At 38.0% G+C, this 19,951-nt stretch overlaps 1 protein-coding gene across 1 annotated transcript in view; it reads right to left on the minus strand.

The window, feature by feature from the left end:
• The window catches only part of TSPAN4 (tetraspanin 4), a 692,998-nt gene that overhangs the window by 508,419 nt on the left and 164,628 nt on the right, over nucleotides 1-19,951 (minus strand). Inside the window, exon 2 of the mRNA XM_039321934.1 lies at nucleotides 7,207-7,285. The gene's annotated coding sequence lies outside the window, so the exon portion shown is untranslated. The remainder of the gene's footprint in view (nucleotides 1-7,206; nucleotides 7,286-19,951) is intronic.

Consider the following 19,951-nt stretch of genomic DNA (forward strand, 5'->3'; position numbering starts at 1 on the left):
AACAAGGCATCTGTCAAGTTACATGGAGCACTTGAAAAATTATTATATATAAAATTATTGAAAATTGCCCCTGTATATGGCTGATGAATCCTCAACAGTAGTAACAGCTGGCCAACTTGATATAAGCTCACAAGGGAAGCAGTAGCACCATTCATTGATGCTTGGATAGGAAATCACCAGGAAATCTCAGGACTTTAGGCCAGAGTGGAGGAAAAACTCAGCAGCACATTTTTGTGCGGCTGCTGATAAAAACAGGATCGCCAACATGATCACCAATATCTGATAACGGATATGGCACAAGAAGAAGGAGGAGGAGGAGGAGGAGGAGGAGGAGGAGGAGGAGGAGGAGGAGGAGGAGGAGGAAATGAAACATATCGTCGGAAAAGGTGCTGGCAAATCACTTCAGTTCCGCTGCTAAAGAACTTACATTGATGTAGTTATAAAGATACTATAAGTTGAGCCATGCTTAGAGATAGTCTTTATCTCACATAGGTGGTCACTGATGTCTTTCTTACTTATGAAATCAGAGGTCCCCATCATCCAATTTTTACTGAGCTTGTTTCATTTGATGCATTTTAAATAGTGTTATGTCCTTGGGGGGGGGGGAGGAAAAAGAATAGAATCTTCAAGTAGGCAAGGTCAGAAATTAAAAGCAGCCAGGGTTTCAAGATGGTTCTTTGTATCTGTAGAGTATAATAATATAATCTTGAAAACTGTCAGAGTTTCTCTCTACTACATAAAATCAAGATGAGGTTATTTTGAGTTTTGTTTTTCATGCTCTCCTTTTTCCCAGGACTGAGTAATATTTTCCAAATCTTCTCCATTAACAGTTTGTTCATCCCTTCCTCACTCCCAGGAATGGGTTTACTTCAGTCACACTACAAGATCAAAATGGAAACATAAAAAAGTCATTCTAAAATGATATCAGAAAGAGAGCAGAGCCAGCCAGGAGAGCACGTATGAGACAAAGATTCTAACCTTTGTTTTATCTGTCTGAAAAAGCAGGCTCTTTTTCATGTTTCTTCTGAACGAAGGCAATTAACTTTTCTACCATACATACTCAAGAAGATACAGAAGTCTGACTTGAAATAAAACACAGAAAATGATCTATCTAGAATCCGGCACTTTTCATGTCTGAATATTCTTTCAAATTTTGTTTTTCAGAGTTTTCTGTCTAGGCTTTTTAAAGCCACCTGCCACCAAAGGAGTTAATTTTGCTGCTTTTCTGTTAAAAAACTCATTTGCATTCCTTTTAATTTTATGAGGGATTTTTCTCAAACCTCTAATCTCTTGTTACATTTCCACTATTCCAAATGTGACTTAAGTGTGACCTGATAAAGGTTTACTCATGCAGTAAGTTGGCTTGATTCACCAGAATATATAGGAGGTCCAAACAAGGTCATCCTTCATTTGCAACCTCATATTAGTTACTAGAGACTAAAATAAGGAATTGCTCTTAGGTTCTTTTTGACAGTTAGTGATAGGAACTTTGAATGACGAAGCCTCTTTCCCAACAGTGTTACACTTTATAGTTAAGTTCTATTTAAAAAAAAAGTTGAAATTTGATTTTGTGACTCTTTTCCTTTAACTTGTTGCCATTATACTGTAGAAGCTGGAATAAGAACTTGACAAATTATTCAAAAGATGGGGGAAAGGCTCAATAACCATAAAAATTAAATGCTCATTTTATGATCTGCTATAGTTACCAAAATCCATAAAGACAAATTTTGCTAAAACCTATAGCTGAAAATAAATGTTTTAAAATACAAATACAATAAATAAATATAACCCTCCTGACTAGATAATTTGTGCAATAATATTACCTCTATGCAGCTTCCAATTAAATTCTAATTAAGTTCTTCCCATACAGATCAAACACAATTTATTGTTTGGGTCTTTTTATTTATTAGGATTATCCTTAAGCTGGATTAAGGTGGCTGGACTTAAATTTTGAAGTTTTGCACTGTTGTACAAATGTGTGAAGCTATGTCAATGGCATCAAAAAGGATGCTTAGTGAAATAAAAGAGACTTTGGATGACAAAAAGATGCATTTAGGAAGGTGACTGTTGCAAAAAAAAAATAAGAAGAAGAATGACAGAAAGATACCATAATGTATTTATAGAAAAAAAGATAATTGTAAAGAACATAGTCAAAGACAACAAGGAACAATTAAAAGGGACAGAAAAAAGTCAGAACAACTTTGATGGAAATGCAACATTATTTTGGGAAAGAAATGAAGAGGTTTAAACAAGGAGTAGAGTGAATATAATTAAAAATGACTACATTCTTTGGGATGAAACTGAAACGATAAAAATTGGAAAAAAGTATTTTAGAGATCTGTATGGAACAACAGTAATATTTTGAAAAATGGAATTCTATATAGGTAATCCTCGACTTATAAATACATTCCTTTAGTAACTGTTCAAAGTTACAAGGGCACAGAAAAAAGCAACTTATGATCAGTTTTCACACTTATAACCATTGCAGCATCCCCATGATCACCCGATCAAATTTTGGGCGCTTGGCAACTGGCATGTACTTCTGACAGTTGCACTGTCCTGGAGTCACATGATCACCCTCTGTAACCTTCCCAGCTGGCTTCCAATGAACACAGTTAATGGGGGAAGACAGATTCACTGCAGTGATTCACTTAACAACTGTGGCAAAAAAAACCCTGTAAAATGGGGCAAAACTCACGTAATAACCGCTTTGCTTAGCAAAAGAAAATTGGGGCTCAACTGTGGTCGTAAGGACTACCTGTACATGTTATTGTCCAAGAAAAAGATTGATGAAAAGGAACTATAAAAGGGGACATTTTAAAAAGTGATCAGTTTGTATGAATAGGTGGTATAACTAGAAAATGTTCAGATAGGAATCTGAAGTGATTACTGAGCAACTGCATGCCATATTTAATATGAGTGTGAGGAACTCTGCATCTGTACTTGATACTGTACATAAAGAACGCAATTATTGTTCCCTACACAAAGGGAAAAGGAGCAAGAGTGAATGCAAAAATTACAGGGGAATTTGCCTACTAAGCCTGCCATCCACTGTTATGGCTTTAAGATGGGCAGCCATGCAAATATTTTAAATGAAAGAATGAATGAATAAATGCCTGGAAAGTCTTTGGCAGAATTCTGATAAAAAAGGTACAGGAGGAGACAATTAGTACAATCTGGGAAATGCAGTTCATTTTTATATTGGGCAGGTGGTGTGCAGACCAGATTTTAGTTCTTTTATCAGGTGACCGAGAAGTACATCAATGAGAGGAGATTTATTGCACCTTGGTTAGTTCAGAGACAGTGCATGATAGCGAATAGGCTTGAATTATGGGATGTTTTACATAAATATGAAACTGCTAGATGTGATAAGAGGAGTATATGAAGGATGAATATGGAGTTGTCGAATGTGATAAGAGCAGTGTATGATGGATGTAAAGACTAAACTAAACAGTGAATAGTTCAACATTTAGCCAGGCATAAGACAAGGATGTATCATGTCCCTTTGGCTGTTTAATGATGGTGAAAGTAGAAGTGTGTCGGTTAGATACATGAACAAAAATACACTTTTGTATGTGTATGTTTGTGTGTGTGTGTGTGTGTGTGTGTGTGAGAGAGAGAGAGAGAGAGAGAGAGAGAGAGAGAGAGAGGGAGGGAGGGAGAGAGAGAGATACTGTATTGTTGGTTAGACTGTGATGCAATGAGGAGTATGGATCTGAAAATTAATGTATCAAAGATCAATTATATTAACAATTATTTCAGAAAGAGGAAAATGGAGTGATCAGTTGTCGGTTGCCCAACAATGGCTAATAAGTAATATGTAACTTTTTGTTCCCTACTAAAATATTTATAAAAGGATAAAAATTTAGAAATTTTTAAAGGTATGGAAAAATTTTAACCATACAAATGCTGGTAGAAAGGCCATGGTTAGAAAACCCGCTACTTGTTTAGCAACTACCTTGGTTAACAACCATAAGCAGTAATAAAAAAATCATTTTCTGATCAATGTGCATATTTATGACCAAATTTTGTGCACCACACATGCCAGAGTGAGAGTAAAACTGACGTAGCTGATTGAGAGAACTTTACCTAAATGAGATGGCAACAACCAGTGATCTTTGCTCTCTCTGTCTCCCTCCCTCCCCCCTCTCTCTATCTGTGTTTCTGTGTCTGTGTCATATGTTCACTTTGCAACCATTTTGTTAAATGATCTGGTCATTGTATCAGAACCCTCAAATATTGATCATGCATATTCTCTGTGAGAACAACGTCTACCCCTTGCCATTAATGAAGGACACGCTGGCTCACTTTTCCAAGGGGAAAATATTCTCCAAACTGGATCTAAGAGAAGCATACTAACAAGTTAGGATAAAGGAAAGGGATGAGTGGAAAATGGCATTTAATTGCTCTTGGGGTGCTTCCAGTTCTGAGTCCTGCCTTTCAGATTATAAGGAGCGCCCGCATTATTCATGCAGCTGATAAATGAGGTCCTCCAGGAGTACTTGTACAACAGGTTTCTGGTGTATTTGGTTGACATCCTAATATTCACCAAGATGAAGGAAGAGCATATCAAATTGGTCAGAGCAGTTTTAAACAAGTTACATGCAGCATACCTCTATGCCAAGCTATCAAAGTGCGTGCTCCAGAAGGAAAAAACTGATTACTTGGGTTACCAGTTTTCCCACCAGGGGATAGAAATGGACCCAGAGAAGGTAGGGGCAATATTGGAGTGGGCGGAAACAATTGCAAAGCCTCCTTGGGTTCTCTTCCCTCTTTGTTATTTTCTCTATCTCCAGGTGGACCTCTTATTTTTCTAGGGGAGCAGCATGTCAGAACCCTCAATTATTAATCATGCATATTCTCTGGGTTTAGGTTAATTGGGTTCTGCCATTCTCCTATGAGGAGGGGGTGGCCGAGGGCTTGTAGTACACGTAGACCATTTTCTCTATCTACTTTGGTGTATCATTTATGGGGGTGTGAGAGGAATGCCTCGGGGCCATCTGCCTTATCTCAGCGCACAGGGAGGAACTGGAGAAGACCTAACAACCTTGAGAGGGGCATCTTATCAGTTGCTTTCCCACAGCTCAATGTCACCTACGGATTGGCCTGTTTGAACCGACCAGATAGACAGTTGGGGTGGGGTTATTGTTTGGTGAGTTTAACCTATTGATTTTGGCGGGAAGTCCTCAGATGCTGCCTAGCTTTCCTGCTTTCTGTACCTGCCAATAAAAGTTCCTTTTGAAATGATGTCAGTTTCAAGAGTTCTGCTTTCTTGGTAGAGAAACAGAGGCAGATCCTTACACATTGGAATGGAACTCAGTCACTAAACAAAGAGTAGGTATATGTCATTTGCTGTGAGGAATATGTGTTAAAAGAAGCAAAGTAGTTGTGTATAAGAGTATGTTTCTTATAGGGATTTGAGCATATCAGGAGAAATATTAAAAATGCATTGAATAAGGAATTTAAATATTTGTGAGAAAACAAAAAGAGAGTCAAAAAATACATGTGAACAGATTGAATACAAAAGTGAGGGATCAGTTTAGAAGAAGTACATTGAGATGATTTTGACACAGAGAATGAATGAAAACTGAACTACAAAATAAATACACGGAAGGAGAATGAATAGGTTGAGAGGAAGGGGGAGACAGTGAAAGTTGTGATTGGATGAGACTGATGAAATCCTGAAGATAAAAGAGGCAAAGTTCAATACATTAGGCAGTGTATGGACATGGGGAAGAAACCCAGATGATTTACAATGAAATGGAAAGGCATAGTGAATGCTATCTGTGTACACTAGATATTTCTTTTTCTTACTTTATTTCTGGACTTTGCATAACATTGCTAATCCCAAAAAGGAAATATGCGATAAGTATGTATATACTTATGTATCATAAAGCTGCAAAATATAAAGACTAGTTAAATGGAAACTAATACATCCTATGCAAAACTTCATATATTTATGGTCCTACATGCATTCATACATTCTCCAAATCCTAAGCTAATATGGAAGGATTTATACGGTTATGATACTAGGTTGGATTTCTTTTCAATTTCCTCCACCTCTAGATTGCTCTCAAGATATCAACATTCTACAGCAGTGGTTCTCAACCTGTGGGTCGGGACCCCATTTGGGGTCGAATGACCATTTCACGGGGGTCGCCAAACCATGCCGTCTGCCATTTTTTTCCCTTTTCCCTAGCTGTCCTACTCCCTCTTATTGGTGGCCACACCCACTTGGGGGTCACCACAACATGGGGAACTGTATTATGGGGTCACGGCATTAGAAAGGTTGAGGATCACTGTTCTACAGTTTCATTCCTCAATATACAGTATGATGAAAATGTTCCATCCTTAACACACAGGGATGTTAAAGAGAAAAGCATACGAAGGAATTCAGATTGAAAAGCACTACAATCCATATATGCATTTTTAAACCAAACAAAAGATAAATAAAAATAAAATACTAAAGACACAAGTGTCTGGAGGAGAAGTCTACCATTAGAAGTGTTTCCCACAAAGTTTACAATAGTATTGTATGTTCCATTGATTTATTGCTTGGGAAATGAAATTGATGAAAGTCAACGAATGACATCATCCAAACACTAATGAAAGAAGAAAACGTCCTTAGTGTTTTCAAAGTAAATTAAAAGATAAGAACAACACCTAACCCAATGAAATAGCCATGAGCTTTGAAGAGAAAGAGAAATCAAAGCATTATACTTTTGATGATTTTGCTGAATTGAAAAAAATACTTTTCTACTGGAAAATTTCATTAAATGGCTACTATGCAGTACTAAATACACTACAGAGCTATTCACACCCCATCCTTTCTTTTCCTTTTGTTTTTTTTTCCCCTTTTCTATTTTAGCATTATAAGGAATGAGATTGCTAAGCACACATGCCCAGCTTCTACCCTTTAGCTTTCCTCCTGCATGATGAAGATGACTTGTAATCACATGAAAAGCACAGCACTATTGTAGATTACGGGTGCCATTATGAGGGCAGGCTTTGTTCAAAGAGAGTTCAAAGAAATATACACAGAAATGGCTTCAGTCAGGAAGAACAGATCATAATTAAGAGCTTCAAGACACTGAATTATCAGCCTTGGCCTTTGCAGATTATTTATTAAGCTTTAAGTGGGTGGTTATGGGAGAACAAATAACTAATCAGCAAAAGTTTGATAACTGCAATGATTAAGAAACTTACTGGACCAAACAGGTTTGCTACAAGGTGTTTGACACGTTGTACAGTGGTCTAAAGCAATGCTGGTCCCTCTTTGTGGCACCTATTGAAAAAAGGGAAAGAAGGAAAAGAGGGTTAATCAAATAATGATCAAATAATAATACTGATTGTTTACTTCTACATCTCTCTCTTGACTTCTGATTCATATGCAAAACCTTACCTTAACATCACAATATTTATTACAATACCAAAAAGTATTCCAATTAACAAAGGGATGATTGTTTATTTCATACTTGTACTACAATATATATTGATACAGAACCTGGACTATCATTATATAAAATGTGGATGGAGACAAAGAGCTTGACTAAATCAAAGAGCATCCATGTTTAAGCAAAAAAAAAAAAATGAAGTGAAGGTGAAAGTACTGATTGTATATTCTGTGACTAACCATAAAGTCAAGCTAGAATGATCTCTGTGTTGGTGGGCATGAGTAATGAAATAAATCATGCCAGAAGGAGCAAGATGCCAAGTCATTCCAGATTAGCATTACTATGTCAAAGATGGGCACAGAGAACATAGTGGGATTTGAGAAATGAGACTGAGGGACCAACAGTCAAACTGTCCATTCTGATGGATGAGGCTATTGTGAAAGATTAATATTGGAAGATTATATCCCTGCAAACAGAAGAGAATGACGCTTCTCTTCCAAAAAGACCCTACAACTGTAATAATGTCCAGATCTGGAGTAACTGAAAAGTGCCACTCACAGTCCAGGACTTTGTTCTGTCTAGTAGCATAAAACAAGAGGACAAAAAGAGCTTGTTATTTCAGCTCTTCAATTCAATTCCATTCAATTTGGCTCTCCATTCATCCTTCTTTTTGACAGTGCACCTTCCCATCGGTTTTATTTCTGTGGATGGAGTGTGACTGGAATGTGTCCACTTTTCTTCTGCAGCAGTTGCCAATAGCTACACAGACTGCTATTTAATTATTTACTGAACAGGAACAATTAGGCAGGAAGTTCAGGAGTGTAAGTCTGACTTTTCTTTGTTCACGTAACCCATAACTGTAGATTGGTTGTGTAAAGAAAAGTATTATTAGTTGTATCTTGTTGGTGCAAGTAATACATGCCTAGAGAAGGAGGTGTGAATCACAGTTCTTAAGAGGATTTTGGCAAGCAAGCTGTATCAGGAGGTGTAGTGCAGCTCTGGTGTTGTAAACATGCATAAATTGTTTTAGGGATGAGGCTACATGAAACAAGCCTGAAGGATCCAACTTGTTTGCCTCTGGGTTAGGCCTGATGAAAATTCTAGTCTGATATCATTGAAGGGTGCTAGGTTCGTTCATTCATTCATTCATTCATTCATATCCCTATTATTTTCATAAATAACTGAAGGTGGTGAACACACACAATACTCCTTCTGCCTTCTATTTTCCTCATTACAACAACCCTGTGAGGTGGGTTGGGCTGAAAGAGAGGGACGGGCCCAGCCAGCTTTCATGCCAAAGTCTATACTTTATTAATTGGCCCTGCCAATCCACTTTTCAGTTTTGTGTTCCTCTTTGAATTTCTGTTTTCCATCCCTCCAGATGCCTATTACCACTTCTTGGACTCAGACCCTAGTTCTCCTATGTTATACCCATATAAATCCATATCCTACATCCTTCTGTATACTATATATCCAGTTCCTCCTCCTAACTGTGCTTCATCTTGAAATTCTAACAATTTGCTCTTTCATCTTTTCATGGTTTAACTCAGTGGTTCTCAACCTGTGGGTCAGGACCCCATTTGGGGTCGAACGACCATTTCATGGGGGTCGCCAAACCATGCTGTCCACCATTTTGTTCCCTTTTCCCTAGCTGTCCTATTCCCTCTTATTGGTGGCCACACCCACTTGGGGGTCACCACAACATGGGGAACTGTATTATGGGGTCACGGCATTAGAAAGGTTGAGAACCACTGGTTTAACTGAAAACAGCTTTCCTGCTTTACAAAGAAAGCAAACTGGGGTGAAAGATGTAGCACCGTGAACACATCCAAATGCCATGGGAGAAGAATAAAGATACTAACAGATGTGATCGCTTTCTAGTACTAGTTTTTTTTAATACCAAATTACACTTAGTATATTTTGTTTTCATAAATGTTTACCCTTATTGTGACCTTAATAATTTGGAATCTCAAGAGACTATAATTCAGCAGTGTCCCTTTGCTGATGGAGTAAGTTCTGCCTGTTGTAATGGAATGTAGGAATGACCTTGGGAGACTGGAGAAGAGATGCTGCCTAGGAAATGATCAGATAAAAGGGAGAGGGAGCCTGCAGCTGCATAATGGACACAGAAAGAAACTTAGAAAGGATCCACCCTAACTTATCAATACGTAAAAAGAGATAATAAGCAGACAACAGGAGATTTGTACTTTCAGATCTTCAAGATTCTGTTAATGTAATCTTACAATAAAGTGGAATTGGCTTGTTTGGTCATGGTTCTGTCTGGTCTACTTGGGAGATTGAGACTAGGAGAACATAGTTCTTCCTTCTCTATCCCTATGCACATATCCCCAAATATGCTCCAGAGGGTTCGGGACTCTTCCAAATAAATTAGAGCACAAGAGAAATGGACAACGGAAGAGTTTACGAAAAAGCCCAATTTTATATATGACCATTTGCCCTCCCAAAGTTTGGATTCACATATTTTTCCCATCTTCTGGGTATAGATGGATTAAAAATATATGAAATAAATTAAATTAAAAATGCAACTCAAGTGTTTATTGTCATGGTTCTGACAGATGAAACTCTTCAAAAGAACTTTGAGGCATTGTTTACCTTAAAGAAACTTTATTTTGAGTAGCATAACATCGGCACTACATAATCGAAGCCAAAAAAATGAATTCCCCTCCCCTGAGCACATAGTATCAACGCACAATTCCCTCCTCCAATTAGCAGTCTCATAAATCACATTCCCCAATTATCTTGAAGCACAGGCTCCAGCCCGCCAATTCCTTATCAACTCTGGTTACAATAACCTTGTTTCTCACGCTAGGTTTAGTGTTGTTATGTCTGGCTGGACTCTCGTTCACATCCCCCCTGCAAGCATCATCTAACTCTAAAAGCAAAAGGTAAAAGATGGCTACATTTCCATCTGTTGTCAATGCAAAAACATCCAATATTATGAAAGCATACAAATTGCTTCTCACTTGAATTAAGTGTTCAATGGTACTAGTGTTTTCAAGTGCTAAAAGTCGTAACCATTTTCAAGGCTCTTAGAAATCCAAGGTAATAAAGAAGGTAATAGCGTGTCCCCTGCTCTTGTTACCATATCTGAAACCACATTCAAACTAGCAGCAAGGAAAGTCAGTGAGATATCCCTTAAAAACATATACTTTATGCAGGAAATTAAACAAGTTTATACTGTTTATAGTGTTTCTTAAGAAACAGTAGCTGACAAATATTTAAATCCTCTGGGAAAAGAAGAATCTTACTGTCAAATCTCATGAATATAATAGCCTTTTAAGGCAAAAGATAGATGAAACCCATTTATTTTTGGACTTTTACAGAAAAGGCATTTTTTGTAAAAAATAAATAAATAAAGGAAGCAAAGGAAGGAAAAGATTTTAAAAAACAGGGGGTCCTCTTGGTCTCCTTTACCTCATGCCTGGTCTGTGGTTTGCTAATGCAAACGCAATCACTGATCTGTCTCTAGAGTAATGCTAGATTAAAAGGACAAAAGCTTGTTCTCCTATCCAGGAGGTATTGCCCAGTGATCTCACCCTTCCCTTTCACTCTTGAGAATGAAGCTGCTGCTCTCTCGTGTATTAATGTGCATTTTGTAAGAACTCAAACTGAAGCCAGCTGAACAGAGGTTAAGGGCCTATTCCCATAGCTATTTCAGCAGGGGAATCTTCAGTCCACCTCAGTCTTGCCACACATTAAGCCCCTTGACTCAAGAGAAAAAAAAATACGCATAGTATAGACATTCACTTGTTGCCACAGCCAAAACAAAGAAAAAGACATATAAGAGAGCAAAGCAGGTCAAACTTCCTTCTTTGCAGGAATTGTCTTCCCCTGCATTTGAACTAGCCTGAGGACTGATCCCAAGTCTTGGGCCATGACCTTCAAAAGACAAATATAAATAGATTAATGACTGTTAAAAGCTCCAAGGCTCACCTGTTTTAAAATGATTTGTGATTACTCTCCCCAACAGGCTTGGGTTAGAAGGGGAAACAGGAGTTATGACCTGTGACAAAAGTGTTTTGGCAACTGCAGAGCTCAACTGTTCTGCTTCTTAAGATGATCACTTTTGCAACTGAATCTTCAATCATCACCTCTTTTAGCTGAAATATCTATGCTATGCTCCAGGGCCACGATCTACAACATCTCCCCATTTGTCTTGAAAAAGAAAGCTCATGGAAGAGAGAAAAGCAAAGAAATCATCATCAGGTGCTCCTCAAGCTTCAGCTAAGTTGGGTCTGCTTTAAGTTGATGTTTTTCCAAAGTAATCACTGCAGTGTTTTATAAACACTGTCCATCTGTTGATTTCCTACCTATATTAACAGGTAAAAAGCCATTTCATTCTTATTTTTAAGCCTAAGTGCAGATATAACTTAAGGAACCCTGTAGACCAGTGGTTCTCAACCTGTGGGTCGGGACCCCATTTGGGGTCAAACGACCATTTCACGGGGGTCGCCAAACAACGCAGTCCGCCATTTTTTCCCCTTTTCCTTAGCTGTGCTACTCCCTTTTATTCTATTGGCTTTTGAAAGCCAACAGAATGGACTCTCTTGAATAGAGTCTAATTCTATTGGCTTTCAAAAGCCAATAGGAATTGTCCAGGCTGTCTCTGTCCTGCTGAGCTCACCAAAAGTCCCATTCTGCAAACGGTGCTGCACCAGTTGAGTAGTCCTCGACTTACAACCAGTTGAGTAGTCCTCAACTTACGACCGGTTGGGGGTCACGGCATTAAAAAGGTTGAGAACCACTGCTGTAGACAGTACTGTATTGGTGCCTTGTCTGAGTATAGGATAATATATATTTTCCAAACCCACCCTGAATTAGTTAAAGCAAAATTAAATCCAATGCATTACTTTCTGGTTTTGTGTGGCTGTTGCAAACAATGCAGCTCCTTCTTTTTAGGAATCACCAACATTGTGACATGACATAAACAATTACTCAGCAAGCCAAATCATCTTTTTCCTTTCAAATTCTGACCGCTGGAACCCAACTTCTATATAACCTGACAGCCAGTTTGGTGAAGTTTGGTGGATCTAAGGTAGACATGTCAAATTCATGACATCATGTGATGTCACGCAATGTAGCGGAGCCTTTTTCCCATTGCCAGCAATGGGGTGGGGGTGGTTTCCTGGTGACGCGTCCGGCCCATGGGGCCGGCAGTTTGACACTCCTGATCTAAGGCATCAGGCACAGTGTTTCTCAACCTTGACAATTTTAAGGCATGTGAACTTCAACTCCCAGAATTCCACAGCCAGCATTGCTGGCTGTGTAATTCTGGGAGTTGAAGTCCACATGCCTTAAAATTGTCAAGGTTGAGAAACACTGGGTTAGAAACTCAGAGATTCTGAATTTTAATCAGAAGGCAGAAAGCCAGCTGGGTGACCTTGAGATAATCATTCTCTCTCAGCCCTAGGAAGCAGGCAATGGCAAAACGCTTCCAAAGTCTTGCCAAGGCAACTGCAGGAATTTGTCCAGGCAGTCACCAGGAATCAAAAGTACCAGAAAACAATAAAACAAAAAACACAAAGATGGTTTGCCCTAATATTGTAAGGTGAGATACAAAGTAGGGATCATATGCAATCAACAGCATATTTGGCTTTTGAGTTTTATAGTCCTCTAGAGTGGGTGAGGCCAAACAAGTGGGCTCTCCTTACATTTCAGTGTGACTGGGGGGTTTTAAGTGATCAAATTAAGTTCTATCCACCCCTCATATGCTTACGGCATTTATTTCCCTTCTTAAAATTCCTGAAAACCCCTTCTGACTTGAAACATAACTCTCAACACATTATGCAAAGTTTCATGCAGCTTTTAAATGAATGCTCTGCCTTAAAGAAATGTTCAGCTAGCCACCTTACAGTAGAGACAAATAATAGAAACATAACAATAAAGAGCATAATAAAGTGAGAGGCATAATGCTAAGTTATTGCCAAACATTTTTCTGAGTAGTTTTTGGCTGTACAGGTAGTCCTCGACTTACAGCGCTTTGTTTAGTGACCATTCAAAATTACAACAGCACCGGAAAAAAAAGTGATTTATGACCATTTTCACACTTATGACCATTGCAGCATCCCCATAGTTGCATGGTCAAAATTCAGATGCTTGGCAACTGGTTCATGCTTATGACAATTGCAATGTCCTGGGCTCACATGATTCTCATTTTGCAACCTTCTGGCAAGCAAAGTCAGGGGGGAAGCCAGATTCACTTAACAACCTTGTTACTAATTTGGCCATTGCAGTGATTCACTTAACAACTGTGACAAGAAAGATAGTAAAATGGGGCAAAACTCACTTAACAAATGTCTCATTTAATAGAAATTTTGGGACTTCCGGTTTTGCACCATAGCACATGGCCAAGGGATTGCAGAGTTCCGTACCCCAGGGCTGGTTTTGCACTGCCAGGGGACCCTAAATGGGTCTAAAGTCGCCCTGGAGAGATGACGAAGTAGCCCCCCCCCGTGGATCACGGAAAGACAGTAGTCAAACCATTGGATCTGGGGGAAGCCCTCCAACTCAACAGGAGAAAGGCTAGCTGCACACCAGTGACTAGCCCAAGCTACCAGTAGCCAAAGTCTAAAAGCACTAACTAGAACAATCGTAAACAGTGTGCTTGGAACTGGGTGAGTATATTGATCTTCTCTCTTCTATTTTGTAACCGATTTCCTGTAAAAGATCCCCAAGAAGCAAAATATCCTCCAAAAATGAGAAGGGAGGGGACTACACCCCTACCCTTCCATAGACAGAAGCGGCGACTTAATTTTTATGAGGGACAGAAATATATTGAAATGAGCTTAATAATACTACAGTCTGGATAAATCTGAAAATCATGAAAACTGTTAAGACTTTACAACTGAAAGAGTAATGAAATTACAAGAAAATAACTTTTTGCTTTAAAAGTTGGAACATGAATGGTTACTGACATCTAGTGGAGGATTAGAGCATAGAACAACAGCTGCATTGACTCAGAAATTGGCAAGAGACTCAGCCTTCCATCCTTCCGGGGTAGGTAAAATGAGGACCCAGATTGTTGGGGGCAATGTAAATATATATATATACATTGCTTATTGGTGTACACCGCTTAGAGAGTGCTTGCACTTAAAAGCGGTATATAAGTCTCATAAATAAATAAATAACAACTTGTTCCTTTGAACCTCAGTGGCTTCTCGTCAAATAGAGAACAGTTGGGAATAGAGGAAAGAAAACACACTGGGCTACCTACTACAGGGTAAGTATATGCCGGTGTACAAGGCGACCCGGCGTATAAGACAACTCCCATCTTTATCGCCGGGCCGCATTCCTAGAACATCGTCTTATATGCTGGAAACTACCAGTATTTCCGGTGTATAAGACGACTCGGCGTATAACACGACCCCCGTCTTTGGCGCCGATTTCAGCGCTCGCATACGCCGGCATTTACGGTATATTTGTTTTAAAAACTGCTGACCTTCTGGGATTATAAATACTTACTGAGCTGTGATTTCTAAACTCAAGTATTGTTTGCAGAGAAAGAAAAACCTTGACTTTTGGCTAATCTTTTAGGAGGGAATTTACTGGAAAGCTCCTAGGGGTTAAACATTTTTGAATCTGACTGGCTAATAATTGTAAGACCCCTGAATAGAAGAACTATTATAAAATAGTGCTTTTAACGGTGCTTTGATAATTAAAAATGCATTGGATTATAAAAACCATATATAAAGATAAGAACTATATAAGATTTGGTTGTTTGGACTTTAAGATTGGCTGGTTTGACAAGGCTAATTACAGAGACTATGATACTGGTAAAAGATTATCTGGAGGGGAGAGACAAAATGGATGTTACATACCTATCTAAAAGTGGCAGGAAACCACACCTAGTATCTCCTTCTGAAGGCCCTAGCCTGGAACATCAAAGATTTGCAAGAGCAATACTTCAATACAAGGCAAATATTTTCCAGGAGGAAATGTATGCAATGCTGCAACAGATTCAAATGACAATAGTTTCAAATCATGATGAGATTAAAAACAACTTTAACAACATAAATGAACACATCTTTAACTTAAACCTACAATTAAAAAACTCTCAGAAAACAATGACAAAGAATGAACAAACAAACCAACCAGATAACAGAATACAAACTAAAGGACAAGGACCCAAAGAGGGAAGCTACAAATGAAGAGAACTACAGTCTAATGCAAACAAAAGAAAACTTGCAAGATTTTCTCACAACAATGGAAATGGAAAAAATATCTTATTTTTCATAACTTCAAAATAAACTTAAAGATAGGAAAGAAGATCTAACAAAATGAATTATAGAGCAGCCAGGAGAATTATTATAGTTTGGGAGATAAACAACGCACATTCTACCTAACTTGTCTTTTCTATTCTCAACAACATTCACAAAAATACAGGAAGAACCCTCTGGCAAGCTGAATACACTGAGTTGGAAAACTACTTCATAAAAGAAGGCTAGAGTTAGATTCAAGAGATTTGATTTGACCTACCAGATGGAGTACTATATGTTTAAACATTTGTTTGAATATGGTTAAAAGAATAAATAAATCATGGATATAAAGGGGCCCTACAGTTAAGTGGGATAAAATATATAAGTAGTATAGTATTCTTTATAATATATGAAATACAAAAATATTGGGATGGTGTATGTGAATGAAAAGTTTGGATATTTAAAGGTAATTAACATTGAGAAAATTATGACTGATAAGAATGGTTTGAATATAGAATGGCAACTAAGCTTAAATAAGAATCTTGAAAACAGGATATATAGTGACTTAATAAGATGACTTTTATGAATATAATTGAAACATAAGCAGATCAGGAAAGATGTTATATGCTGGTGTTTTCTGTTATTTGTACAAACACAAGACAAATATTTCTAACCAGCCTTGTATATATCGAAAGCATTAAGAATTATATTTGCTTAATGTTGATAAAAGGAGAATATTATTGGAAGAAGAGAAGATCAAAGAAATACATCATCAATTAATAGATTGATTATGGAATTATAGAAATTAATTATTATTGTTTTTTTAAATGTATGAACCCAGACAACACACTGTTTACTAAGCATTAAGGATTGTAATTTTAAAAAATCAATAAAATAAAAAAACAATATTTTGGGCTCAGTTGTGATCATAAGTGAAGGACTACCTGTATAAGCTAGAGCAGTCAAAGCATTGGACTAGGACAGGGGTAGGCAACCTTGGCTCTTTTATGACTCATGGACTCGTGGCTGGCTCAGGAATTCTGGGAGTTGAAGTCCACGAGTCATAAAAGAGCCAAGGTTGCCTACCCCTGGACTAGGACTAGGAAGGCTCAGATTCAAGGCCATTTTCAGTCCCATAAGCTCACTGCATGATCTGAGGCCAGTCCCTTTTTCTTTTTTCTTTTGTTTCTCTTAATTTCTCCAAATACAACCTATCTCACAGCCAGGAAGATAGAAGTCCTGACTTTGAGTTTCTGACTGCTGAAGCAGGATATAAATCCTATAACCAACTCCAACAAATAAATCCTTACTGGTTCTATTATATATAGTTCCTTATTATCTCTCTCTCTCTTGTGATAGTAACACTGAGAAAACCTTTGTTTTGGTAATTCTGGATATATTTCAGTACTTCAGTTTTGTTTCTGTTTCTCTTCTGTTTTCTTTTCTATTCCTCACTCGGTCTCAAAAGGCTTCCTAGAATTGAGAATCAGTATCTGAATTTGAGAAGGTGTATTACACAGGTGTCACTCAAAATACAGTTCTCTATAGATCCGGTTATTGGAAAAGAACAAATGTTCTTCCTTTCCTGCTGTGCTGCTTCAAAAAAAAAAAGACCCCATCATCTTGCAATTGTTTCCATCCAGAGTTTTCCATCTTTCCTTTACAAGATAGCATAAAGATTTTTTTTCTTCTCCATAATTTCATTTGACACTCATTTCCTTTAAAAACAATGCAGTCAGCTATGGAAATTCAAGTGCTGCAACTTTAAAAGCAACCACAATTGGCATGATATCTGTTTACTTCAAATCAACCATAACATCATGTTGCCTAAAAGCTGTCCATCAAATAACCTTGTGCTCATTGTTAATGGATCTCAAGCCTCTAAAAACGTGCACTGTTAAGTGAAAGTCAGCTGGGTGGAGCTTCATGGAAAAAATGTATTTCTGAGAAGAGCATGAAACTGTCAGGCGTGCAAACATATACACATACTGTAATTGCCATCTTTATGATGGGGAGAGAAGACTCACACATTAGCCTATTGCCGCTTCGCTGAAGATCACTTTGTGAAAGGAGTGATGAAATGAAAAGATTCTCTGTGCCTGCAAAATGTTCACATTAAAAAAAAGAGAGAGATTTTCACATGCCACAATCTATTTAAGAAGCCAACAAAAAGAACTGGAATTGATACTTCTAATATGTGAAGGCCAATGCTAATTTCACCAAATTATTTTCCAAGAAGCCAATGCATGGCTGGATAAAGAAATGGTGTCCTACTGAACAATTATAAGGTACTATTTCAATCAGCTCCAACAAGCTGGTTTCAAACTTCCTCCCTCTTCTACTCTATAGCAAAAGGTTATAAAACATGCAGGAGGTCTGTGACTTAAAATATACCCCATCAATACCAGCTAACAGAAGAGCCCTCACTATTGATTGACTCCAGATGAAGTCCTCCATTTCTATGCTTATAGACAGCTATCTCTATTGACTGATTCATACATTGTGTGGTTCCCTTTCTGCTTATGGATACTACCTTTTCAACCACCTCCTACAACTGACCTCTTATAATATCCTCAACCTTACTTCTCCCCCCCCCCACACACACACATACACCACCATTATCTGCTGCTTCTATTTCTCCTTCACCTGCAATATTTCCAATTTAAATTTACACAGATTACCTGAGTAATTATGGATGGTGCTGGAGCATATAACATGCTCATCTATCATCATTTAAATTCTTATATCTGGCCAGGCACACATACATCAGGATGTATGCAAAATATTATTGTAAAACTCATGGACTGTGCATTTAAACTCTGAAGGAGCAAGAGCTCCAAAGGCCTCCTGCAACACTATCTTGCTGTGAGCCATCGTGGCGCAGTGGTTAGAATGCAGTAAATACTGCCGGCTACTTCTGCTGACTGCTGGCTGCCTGCAGTTTGGCAGATCGATTCTCATTGGCTCAGGGTTGACTCAGCCTTCCATCCTTCCAAGGTCAGTAAAATGAGGACCCAGATTGTTGGGGGCAATATGTTGACTCTGTAAATCGCTTAGAGAAGGCTGTAAAGCACTGTGAAGTGGTATATAAGTGTAGGTGTTATTGCTGTATGACCCCCCACACACACTCTTCTAATAATACCAAAAGTCCAGGGGTCAACAAAGGGTCAGTGTTATTATCCCAGCTCTCAGAAAATTGAATATTATTATAGGAGTTTTTAGCTGCTATGGAATTTGCCATCCTGATAGAAATGTGAACCCGGAATGGCTCCCAGGATGCCAATCACAACAGTAGATGAACTTGTCAACCTTTACAAATTGGGTGCACTCCAAATATGTTAGGTCTACAGTGGTACCTCAGTACTCATCATTATTTAGTTCTGGGAGGTGTGATGAGTACCAAAAAACAATGAGCACCAAACAATTTTTTCCCATAAGGAGAAACATAAGTGAGTCAACAATTTCTAGCTTGTTTGTTGAGTACCAAACAAACAATGAGTTCCGGGACAAAATTTTCATGTCAAAATGCACTGAGAACCAAATTCTATGAGTTTCAAGCAGTTGAGAACCAAGTACTCAAATTCCTAACCATTATGGAGGATGCCAACTGTAGAAGGCTCCCCTGGGTCATGCAAAAGAAACTAGATATAAAAAAGCACAAAGGGTCTTTGGAACTCAACTCACCTTTAAATTTTTGCTTCTTTTATCTGCTCAGTGCATGCTGTTTGGGGATATTCCATGTGACTGACATACCTCTATGCATTCTGCACAAAATGTCAGTGTTACAAGTCCTCTGAAAAATTATTAATGTATTTTTGAGCAAGCTATTGCTTGCTGAAATGGCTACAAAACTGTAGTGACAAATGACAAATGTTTTACATTAATCATTGTCAGAATGTAAACAGTGATGTCTTTTTCTTGTAGAAGGAAAAATTACCCAATTTTACTAAAAATGACCCAGGCATCTTACTTCAAATTTAGGAGACCATACAATGCCTGTGAAATTGAATTGCCTTGGGCTTAAACAGTATATGTTGATTCCTGATCATTATAGTAGTTACTTCTTTAAAACAGAAAGTGGGAGCAGGAAGCAGAAATCATGATGCATAAAGGACAGCCCAAAGGGACAGGGCAAATCTGTGTACTTATCTGCCCCACTTTTTACTGAAAAGTCCAGATAAAAATATTTGTTCTCCAGATGATCAAACAATACTATGCACACTCAAAAATGAAATGCAATCTATGTGTTTATTTAAAAAAAATCTACAGGAGAAAAAAACCAACTAAATCATGTTTGAATGAAAATGATAGAAAAAAGTATTAAGATCTCCCTATCTTCAG

The sequence above is a fragment of the Crotalus tigris genome, unplaced genomic scaffold, assembly GCF_016545835.1.
Source record: "Crotalus tigris isolate CLP2741 ecotype Arizona unplaced genomic scaffold, ASM1654583v1 scf7180000023830.6690815, whole genome shotgun sequence".
Lineage (NCBI taxonomy): Eukaryota > Metazoa > Chordata > Lepidosauria > Squamata > Viperidae > Crotalus > Crotalus tigris.